The 11,469-nt window shown below is 36.0% G+C and overlaps 1 non-coding gene across 1 annotated transcript; it reads left to right on the top strand.

Moving 5' to 3' along the window:
• Positions 1-664: 664 nt before the first annotated feature.
• Positions 665-738, top strand: TRNAT-AGU (transfer RNA threonine (anticodon AGU)). Its single transcript has one exon. It is a non-coding gene; the product is annotated as a tRNA-Thr (tRNA).
• Positions 739-11,469: the final 10,731 nt, after the last annotated feature.

The following is an 11,469-nucleotide window of genomic DNA, read 5'->3' as shown; positions in this document are numbered from 1 at the left end:
AACGCGGTATTATAGATATAACACTGATAGAGATTAAACTCTTAACTCCTAAAGTATTATGCCTTGTGCATTTAGTTATTTTTAAACACAGTAAGAATATACTCAGCTCCTTGCATTGACATAATGTGACCTCGACAATAGATTATTGATTACGTATTAAAACCAAGGTATAATATTTGATTCTTAACTTGAAATAACCTGATTACTGAAAACAACTTTATTCTTAATTGGAATATAATTTGATTATTAAAAATACGATATTTTGTTAACGAGTATTCCACTTCTTGAATTTTTCTGTAACAAGCTCTGCCATTAATAAAGGACAGAATCGAATACCGACAGCATCGTGATAATTAGAACACACATTACATTCTACATTAAATGATTAGTACACACACAACATTAAAAACACGTTCTAAGGTATAAAGTATAATAAACTTTTGCTGACGGTTCTTAAATTAGATTTTATATTCAAATTCTTACCGTGGTTCAATTGCCTTAATACCTTTTTAATAAATTTTAGTTATTAATAATCGTTAATCTACGTGCTAAGAAAGGGAAAGGAAATGACAGTTTCTAACTTTGTTCGGTCTAAATTTTCGAATTGAGCGTTGAGACTCAATGAAGTCCTACAATTTATCATTTTTAAAGTGTTGAGGACGAAGGCGCCGTGGCTTAGTTGGTTAAAGCGCCTGTCTAGTAAACAGGAGATCGCGAGTTCGAATCTCGCCGGTGCCTTTTAGTATTTCATTAAGGTTTAACTCATCTATTTTTAGTCCGTCTTGGATAGCTTGATTTACAGAGAGCAAGAGAGAGAGAGAGAGAGAGAGAGAGAGATCCAAGGAATTTCTTGTAGTTTCGACTCGCAGCAGAATTAATTCAAGTCAAGTAATCTCGGAGTTATAATAATTTGTCACTTTGATTTTTAATGCAAAATCAAAGCAGAATAAATTTTTAAACGACGTTGCATAGCAAGACACGTCATTTCATTACATTGCTTTTGCAGTATTCCAAACATGTCTTAACTGCATTTCTGTATTTAGGATTCCTGTCCCAAAGAATTCCGAAAATTATTTTATTATTTAAAATTACTGTAGTAATTCAGAATGCTACAAAAATATCCTACTACCCATAAAATTACAAAAGTTATGGTAGTAAATATAATGTGTACACATTGGCTTTTTATATGGTAAGGATATTTATCCTTCTTAAATGGTTTAATTTTGAATTGTAATTTTAATGCATATTATTATTATTATTATATTTTATTTTATCATTTTTTTTCATATGATACTGTTGAAAATGGGCCCTTTTTGGAAGTTGTAGAAGAAGCATTTATATGTGAGAATAAATGTAAATTAATTAACAATAAATAAAATGTCGATTTTGTCATAATGTTTTAGGTGCATTAACAGTGTCATAGTGGCGCGCAAACTTAATTCGCAAGCGACCCCTTTATTAAATTTAAAATCGACGCGACCCCTCAATGTATACCCCGAGGTAGGATGACTAGATTTTTAGAGAAGAAAAATGGCATTTTATAAATTATGTAGTAGAAAATTTTATTCGAGTACTGAGAGAAGAATAAAAAAAATTGTTTAAAATTTTAATTGAATACAGCAACAACATCAAATCAAATCCTTATTCTTCAATTAAGATTACAAAACAATAAAAAATGAACAATTACAAAACAAAATAATTAATGAGGACGAGCCTGGATAACCGATAATATTTGGTTCATATTTTGGGGCAATGTTTGAAATTACAAATCTCGTCATCTTCTGGATCACGTCTGGAACGCTTTTTTGTTATTATAGCTGTTAATTTTGGGAAGCTAACCTCACATAAATATGTAGACTCGAAAATTAGCAATGTTTGTATCGCCATTTTCGATAATTCTGGAAGCTCGTCTCGAAGAGAAAGCCAAAATTTTTCACCAGTCTTGAAACGAGCACTTATTGCTTGCTCACACAACAGGTTGATGATATCTTACTTTTGCTCAATGGTAATTTCGGGACATGAAGACATTTCAAAAGCAAAGGGGTCACCAATCCAATACAACTTTTTTTTTTCTGGAGATACATTAAATCATTTGTAAAAATTCTTAATTAGCATTGTTAGGTGGGTGGCAATGATATCCCTAAATTGTAAAATGTCAATATTATAACAAAATCAGAAAAGCATGGGAACATTTCAGTATTATTACGCTCAAATTCAGTTTTCCAAAGATTACGCTTCCTTTTGAAAGTTTCTATTTTGTCAGTGAGTATTAATATATTTGTTCCCTGCCTGTCCTTGCAAACCTTGAATTTAAGGTCTTATCCTTGAATTTAAATCATTAAGTTTTTCAAATATATCAACAAGGGAACTAAGTTTCCAAGCCATTATTGATTTGTAAACAATTGAACAAGGTTCTGATTTTTATTCGATAAAAAGAGTAAAACTTCACGTTTGAGGTCAAAATGACGAAGTAACACTTTACCACTGAACAAACACCTCACTTTCGTATATAAAAGAAGTGCTTCATCCCATTTCATTAGAAAGCATAGTGAAAAGTCTGCTATTTAAGCTTCTACTTTTTAATAAAGTTGATCACACTTATCGCATCTTTTCAAAACTTCATGCAAATCAGTTTGCATTTCCTTTGCTACTAATGCTTCCCTATGTACTGTATAATGCAATGATTCAAACTGTATTCGGAGCAATTTCCTTTACTTTGTCTTTTAAACCTTCATTTTATCCTGTTAATGCAGCCGCATCATCAGTACAAATCGCAAAACACTTCAGACTGTTCGTTTGAAGCATCAAAAATCTTTTTACCCGTCGTTCTTCCTTCCAAAGCTTTGCATTCTTCTGCTATTTTTCAAATAGCAGAATTAGTATTACTCACAAGGACAATAAGTAGTATTACTCACAAGGACAATAAGTAGTATTACTCACAAGAACAAAAAGTAAGAAAGCCACCTGTATCGCACGTGAAACCACCTTAAAAATAAAGAGTGGCAATAGGGTTCAACCCTATCCCAGACTTCGTTTGAGTAGTAAGGTCTCTACAAATACATATCGAAAAAATAATTTTAAGAACAAGTTTTTTAGCCTTTATGTACACAATAACTAATTTTATTTAAAAATGCCGCGACCCCTCTGGGGGTCGCGCCTCATAGTTTGCGTACCACTGCATTAACATAAAGTAAAGCACCTATTGTCTTCTAAATCCGTACGTTCCGCATATATTGGGCGTATCAAGATTAGGCACTAATTCCCTTTTAATACCTAGCAAGTCATTACACAATTGGGCACTACATCCTTTCGATTACCAATTAGTCATAAAACGGTTGAATTGTACCTTGGATCACAATGTTTTTTAATCGTTGTGTGAGTTGTAGAAGCAAACGGTATTAGCTTTATCTGTTCCAAGTTGTTTTCCTTTTGTAACCATGTTCACGATAGTCTATCAAAATTGTAGTTAAAATTTAAAATTTAAGGAAGTTAAAATTAAAGACATTAAAAACGTTAAAATTGACATGTTTGAAACAGAAAGAGATCAATGTTGCATTCTGATTTTTAAAAAAAATCATAAATTTAATGAAACAAAAACATTACAAGATGGTTCATTCTAGTGTGTTCATTCTAAATTTTTCGGTGCACTAACAGAAAATGCAAATGTAATGCTACTGTTCATAAGGAAAAGAAACGCGTAATCGTCGTGCTAAATGAACACACCCACCTTGTTCTCTCTGATAATTTAATAAGCCGTAAAAAAAAAATCAGTTCGGCTCTTAAGCGAAAAGCACAGGAACATCTAAATGAAATGCCAAGCAAATTGATTAGAACAGAACTTGAAAGCAATATCTTCTGACATTGTTCATTCCGATCTTCATCTTCTAAGAAAAGAAATATATGATACAAGAAGTAAAAATATGCGTACCAAAAATTTTGGATTTTTGGGTAGCGTACACTTTTTTTTTTTTGTTATTATTCCATTCATTGTTTTTCTTTTTCATGAAGTAAGTGATTACTATTGCTGCAACAAAAGACATTTTCCTGATTACATTCTGGACGACTATGGCAGAAGACTCTTTTTATCCTCCAGAAGGCAGAAATACCTTCGTGTCTATAGAAAAACTTTATATTTTTTCATGTGTTTTCTGCCTATAGGCATAAAAACCTTCACATAAGCAAGAACAACAACAAAGGGTCCGAAATCTTTCCATTCTCACTACAATCAGCAGTTTTACACCTCTCATCCCAATATACATTAAAGTGTGTAGTGTAGTGTACTTTTGGATATTCACGCTGAAACTTATGTTAAAATAAATAAATCTTTATTTGTCCTACCAAATTTAAAATATAGGTGTACATTGGTAAGTGACAAATTCCCTTCACGGCAGAAAATGCCAGGGGATTTCCGTAAAATGTGAATAAAAGAATGTCTAAAATATACAAGAAAGGTTAAATATACACGAAAAGATGAAATATAAACTACATTACTCATCACTACATTTCTGTCTAGGGTCCTGGCAATTGCAATACAAAAGTTCATCTTAACATCACATCCACTGAATCAACTTGTGCGAGATATACACTATTCAACTGCGTACACACAGTTCTTGACAGAAATTCACACAACTACTAGGCAACAGTAGCCTCAGCGAGCCACACTGCGGTTTGTTTCCTACATTTCGGATCTTCTATGAGCCTTAGCAGGTCAATTCCGATATGTGTTAGGCACTGAATTGATTCTAACGCACTGGCGGGTATAAACCTGTCGACCATCTTCAGTCTGTTGGTCTTCATTCTCAAGGATTTTGTGCCTCTTAAGGCAGATGGCGAGATGTGCCACTCACAAAGCTGCCAGAAGCATGATGATGATATCGTGCCAGTCATCATTTTGATTGTGGTTATTAATCGTTTCCAGGCAATGATGTCTGGTAAACGCTGCAGCTTAAGCTGTTCAGAGAGCTGCGTGGTCATTAACTGTTGAGGGAGATGGTGCTTATGGTTTGCCCACTTCAGCAGCCAGAATTCACTCGCATATATTCTCGTAATGTGGGTAGGGGTGGCTGACGCCCACAATTCGGCGCCATAGAAAATGGCCGAATACACTGTGGTTCTTAAATATCGTGCGGTTGTTGCAGTCTGTTTCACGTGCAAGAGGTGCTGTTTTGTTGCCCAACGTAAGTAGTTCATTTTCTTTACAATCAGATCAATATGAGACTTGAACGTAAGTTTCGTATCAAATGTTACTCCCAGATCTCTATGCGTCTCAACAACTCGGATAGGTTTGCCATTAAGTTTCGGGTGTACGAGCGTAGGCGATTTTTTGAGCGAATACACCATGATTACAGTCTTCTGCGGATTTAGGGCCAAGCCAAATTTGTCTAAGTACACGAATAAGTTCAGAAGCTTATAATTAATCTGCTCACGCAATGCCCTATTGTTCATGGTTGGATGGGTGTTAAGATCTTAATATCGTCTGCATAAGTGCATACATCATCCCTACCGTTGCAGAACGGGATCATCATGGCGGTAAAGAGGAGTCCAGATAAAACTCCACCCTGTGGAACTCCTGCATGGAGTTGGCGTTGGAGGATCTGACTATCTGTGTGGCAATAAATGGACCGACAAGTAAGTAGGACCTGTAGGAACTTCAACAAATTTCCTTTTATTTGGAAGGCGTGTTGGAGCAGATGAAGTAAGGCATGTACATCCAGACTATCGAAGGCTGCTTTTATATCGGCATAAATTATTGCAATTTCCTTTCTGGCTTGGAAAGCATTTAGTATCGCGGCTTGAACTGTGAGGAGGTTATTTATTGTTGATCTTGCAGTTATTGAATAATGAATTTGTTGAGGCTGCCCAGTCAGTATCTGATTCGACAACTTTGGCAACAGAGCTTTCTACAGTACTTTTAACAAGGTAGATGCAGTAGATATTGGAATATAGTGCTCCACAAGGTTAGGCTTTGTAATTTTCGGCATTGGAATTACAGCGTACTTATTCCAGTTCTCAGGGAAAACTCAGCAAGCAAGGATAGAGCTATAAATTGCTTGGAGTGGTTCAATTAGAGAAGGGATGAGACACTTTACCATGAAGTGAGGGACTCCCTCAACTCCAGCTGTGTTAGTTGGCCTGAGGGAGTTAATACTCTGTATTAGTGCTTCTTTAGTGATAAGAACAGACTCCATCTCATTATCAACTAATTGATCCCACTCAAACTCCCTGACTTGAGACTCATGATATATGGTGGAGAATCTGCTGATGTGGTCCATCCACGCTTCTTTGTCAAGCCTCTGATTTGTGTCACTTTTATGTGTGCAACGAGGTAGCTTTCCTCCCGTCAAGTGTGTCTTTCATGTAGCGGTTGATTGCTCTAGATTTTTCCCTATTAAATATTGCTCTGGCCCTCGAGTATTTAATTCTATTTTGTGTGTCATTAGACAGTTTCCATTTTCTGTGCAGAGTTTGCTTTAGTTTAAACAATGCAGTTAGGCTAGAGTTTCACCAGGTTTTAGATTTTGATGACATCCTTACTACTTTGGAAGCCGCAAATTCTGTAATAGAGTTGATCCAACTGGTTAAGAGAGTTGTTGCAAATAAGGCATCACATTTGAGTAGACATTCCCACGGGATACAGCTGGCAGCCAATAAGCATTTATTAGGGTCCAGAAAGGCTGGCGAAGTGACAAGCTGGCTCTTAATTTTTTCCTTGACATTGAAGTCCACATACGGTAGCATTATGAGCATTGCAAGTGGGCTATGATCGGATGGAAAGAACATTTCGGGGGGTACATCAATTATATATTTACCAGAAGACAGAATTAGGTCAAGTCTATTTTCACCTCTTGTAGGTTGGTCATTGATAAGAGGGATAGAGCATGGCTGTAGTTTATTTAACATGGTGTCCAGTAGGTTATTGAGCTGTGGTGGAAGGTTGAAATCTCCACATACTATATGGGTGGCTGACACATGTAATTTGTTGAGAAGCCAGTCTACTACATTATTTATTATTTCTAGACTAGGGACAGGTGGAATGTAAACTACTGCTATATCTAAGAGTGCTGAGTGGACTTTTAGAGTGACAAGTAATGCCTCATAAACTCTGAATCTGAGTAGGCGACCGAGATTATTTGAAGTGCTATGTCACGTACAAACAGGGCTACTCCTCCACCCCTCGCTACAGATCTGGATTTGAAGTAGGTATTGTATCCAGCAGCGACTAGAGACTCTTGATGTGGCTGGAGCCAGGTCTCTGTAAGACAGATAACATCAGCAGACCGTGACAAGGGCATTTGTTCCAATGTGTCCAACTTGTTTCGTATGCTCCTAACATTCTGATAAAAAATCTTCCCTATGGATAATGGTTTTATCTGTGTCCTAGTAAGTCTTCTACGGGGTATAGTCTTACTTTGTATCATGTGTCGGGTAGTGACTATTGTAGAAATTCGATTGACATCTGAATGGCGATCCGGTAGAGGTTCAGCATCCTGTGTAACTGACGGGGTACATATATTCTGCGATGGTCTGGTTTAACTTCCTTTGGCGTCATATTAAAGAAAAACTTGAAGAATAAATTGAGGAAAGAAACCAAATATGGAAATGAATTTATCCTGAAAACATGGGATGATTACAATAATTAAAAAAAAAAAAAAAAAAAAAAAAAAAAAAAGCGCGTGTGTACCTTGTACGCACGAAAGATGTTTTATGTGAAAAGATTTTTGACGAAAATCAGAACCGTTTTAAAATCGAATAGCTAGAACCGAAGTTTTGAACGATGTTTTATGCTCACTCCCGCTACTTCCTAAATGATGCTAACTGAGTTACATCGTTATTTCGGACTTCAGTCCGAAATTAACATGTAACTTAAACGAAATAATGATTATATAGTAACGAAATAACGATGTAACGTTTTATGCCCACGCCCGCTGCTTACTCTACCGAATCAATGTTAGTGACTGCATTAGTATCATTTAGGAAGTAATTTGCGTCATTTCCGCTTCACATTTTCGTGACAAATTGGTTTTACTTCAGTCCGAAACTTAGTAATGGCCGCCAAAGGTGTTTTCACATCAAAAATTCACCTGTTGTCGTTTATGAAAATAACGGAACCCCGCTTGCAGGAGAATAAAATATAATTCAGAAACGGATATTTGATAATATTTTTAATATTTTTGTAATATATTTTGAATAATTTTGTATATATATTTTTTAAATTTTGTAAATAAATCCCATTAACTGTCATTTAACACTCGCTCTTATCCCTGCAACCCTCGTCACCATTAGAGAAATGTTTTCAGCAAATACATTGTCAATAATTAATTCGGTGAAAACAGACCTCTATAAGTGTGCTATTAATCGGAAGGAAAACTCAAGATTGATAACAGAGAATTAGTAAAATAATACTGTGAGAACTCAGTGGTTCAAATGAACTTATCAGTCTGCATCGATAGTTTATGTATAACATGTATATAGTTTATGTATACAGAGCTAACTGCATACTTTTGTTTTACTCAATTTGAAGTGTATAACTTAACCCGGGTACGCCAGTATATGCATTGCTCTTGCTGTTCAATAAATAAATAAAAAAAAACAAAAAAAACAGAAGAGAGAGAAAGTTTGTCTGTGGTACCCAAATCATCTCCTGGTAAGAGATTCTGAAAAGATCGCATCTTACTAATGTGTGCTGTGTGTGTCAAACGCCATACAAATAAATAAATTCTAACTCCCTCAATGCCATTTAAGTTCGATTTACTAAAATTCTTAACAGTGTCATTAGCCAAAGGAGCCCTCTACTTACTTAACTTCTCCTCCCCACGAAATATATTTTCATGTACGGTATAGCACCCTGGCATAGTGAAGTTCTTAAGAATAATGGATCCAGTTTAAAATGTAAGAAAGAGGATTCAGAGTGAAAGACCATTATTACATTGTCGCCTACACAATGAAAATCCTAAACATTCCCTCCCTCCCTCTCTAGTCTAGGGTACTTTTGTCTATTCCAGTAAGACAAAGAGGGACTTTTGACTGTTCGAATTCTAAAAACTTTCTCCTATCCGGAAACGCAGGAAGTCCGTCATTGCACAGCCCTACTGACATATGTGACGAAGAGCAAATTAACTCATAGCACCAGTGGCGTATCAAGAGATTTATCATCCACAAAAGGGAGTGGGATACGATTACAGGAATCTGCAGCGAGGCAACTTAAAAAATCTAATTAAATTTACGAGGGTGATTCATTAATTAATAAAATTAATCCGTAAATTACAGGTATACATTAATAAGTAATAGAATACAAATTAATCCGTTTAAGAATTAAAAAAGCGCAAAAAAATATATTTAAACCATCGTGAGAATAAGCGCCAAGAATATGACGTATTAAATCACCACAATATCTTCACTCTCCGAGTCAAGCTTAGTTTTGATAACGTTTCTGATTCAGTGTTTTGATTAACGGGAACAATTAATCAGTACTCATCTGAAGAAGGCACAAACACTGTTGTTCCCCCGAGGAACCTTGGGACAGGGCGACATCTGGTTACAACAGGATAGTTTGTCACCACACCTCGCTTGACATCTGTCCCAGCGTGTACGGAAAAAATATTTACGGAAAAAAAAAGTCCATTTAAAATTATCGAATGAATGCACTGATTTTTTCCTATTCGCAATTCAAAACTTTGCACTGATATATACGGTGCTTTTTTGGGGACGGTACGCAACGGTACAGTGTACCTTTATTAACAGTGACGTGTGACATTTGGATGCAGTGCACTTCTGAATTACTCACTCGGACCTCTGTTTAACGAAGTCCTTTTATAGCGAATTCTTTTGAATTCCCCTTGGAAGTTACATTTAAAATAGTTTACGCTGAGCAAGAAAATTTGGGCAATTAGTGCTGCTGCGCGAATTAAGAGAGCTAAAGCATTCTGCAACTTAGTGGTAACTGGTAAAACTTATTCATTCACCTGTCCCAGATACGGAGAAGTCGCGGTAGTCCCAGAGAAGTGAGATAAGTAAGATATATTACTACTCTGTGGTGCTAGTCAAGAGTGAGCATATCAAGGTGTATTCCCAATGGGCTCTGGTTCACCTTCTACTGCAGCGGTGTCCAACCTTCTCCAGTACAGGGGCCATATTCAAAAAAATTCAGTTAGATTTCTTTAATGTGTTACATTTTCCATATCTTGTTGCATGTAAAAGTAAAATTGAAAATATTCGAACATTTTGTTAAGTACAATACACAATTACATTTACTGAACAAAACATTTAATGAGAAAATTTTTTTGATAATTGACAAAATTTAAAATGCTGTTTTAGTTCACCTTCCTCGCTGGCCGTTGGTTGGACACCTCTGTGAATCAGCTGTAAGCGCCCCATTCGAGAATTAGAAAAGTGATTTTCTTTTACCCCGAAAAATAATCATCTGTTGTTTCGCGGAAGTGCGTTATCCACATTTTTCCGTAAACATGTTTACATGTTCACAGTACATGTATATCCGAATGACACCGACATTTTGGACGGTTTCAAAAAAATGAAAAGAAAAGAAAAAATTCTAATTTAACAACTAGTGACAATACTGATGACGAGGGACGGAAAACGAGGACAACGACGGTATTAAACCTTCTAAACATGAATTGTTGGCATTTGGTGAAAGCGAAGTTAGAAAATTGTGAATTAGGTTACAGTTAAATGCAATTCGTGGATTTCGGGAATTCCTAATTGATAAGAAGGTTTCGGAAGAATTTAAGAATTTGATGAACGCTGTGAGAAGGATACCAATTTCATTGAGTGAATGTGAACGAGGATTTTCAGAAATGAATCTGATTGCCAGCCCAACCAGCGCTTCGTTGATGGCAAAAACAGCTTCTTCACTACTGTTTCTTAAAATTGTAAGGCAAACCGCTGACCCGCTTCGATCCAGCAAAATATGTCGATTCATGGCTGCTTCGGAAACGTCATTTAGCAACCGACACACAAAGAAGAAGAAAGGAAGTCAGCATAGGACAGGAGTCGGCAACCTGCGGTTCTTTAATTTTACAGCTCACATGAAGCACAATTTGAAATGGAGTTAGAGGACTTAAAAATCAAGGACATGTGGAGTGCAAGACTAAAATGCCTTAAAACTGAAATTGAGGATTTGGAGCGGCAAAAGGCTGTCCGTGCAATTCTACACAAATGGACAGCGATAGATGAGTTTAAAATGCAGACCAAATTGTGTTCGATGCGTGGAGTAGCTTACCGAACCCAGATATAAATTTGAAAATATTTGCGTTTGGACTTCTCTCAGTTTTTGGTTCGACTTATTTCTGCGAGCAAATATTTTTGTAAATGAACTATATTAAAAATAAATCAAGAAACCATCGTCTGAACAATGCGAGCATGTTTAAAGCTCAGCATGTTTAATTACGACATACTCGCATGATTGTTGAGAGACGTTCAAGAAATTCATCAGCAAAAGTCACATTAATTTGT

This window comes from Mastigoproctus giganteus, chromosome 9 (assembly GCF_048544385.1).
Source record: "Mastigoproctus giganteus isolate SK-2022 chromosome 9, ASM4854438v1, whole genome shotgun sequence".
Taxonomy (NCBI): domain Eukaryota; kingdom Metazoa; phylum Arthropoda; class Arachnida; order Uropygi; family Thelyphonidae; genus Mastigoproctus; species Mastigoproctus giganteus.
Note: the sequence above shows the minus strand (reverse complement) of the source record. Positions and strands in the feature narration are given on the sequence as shown.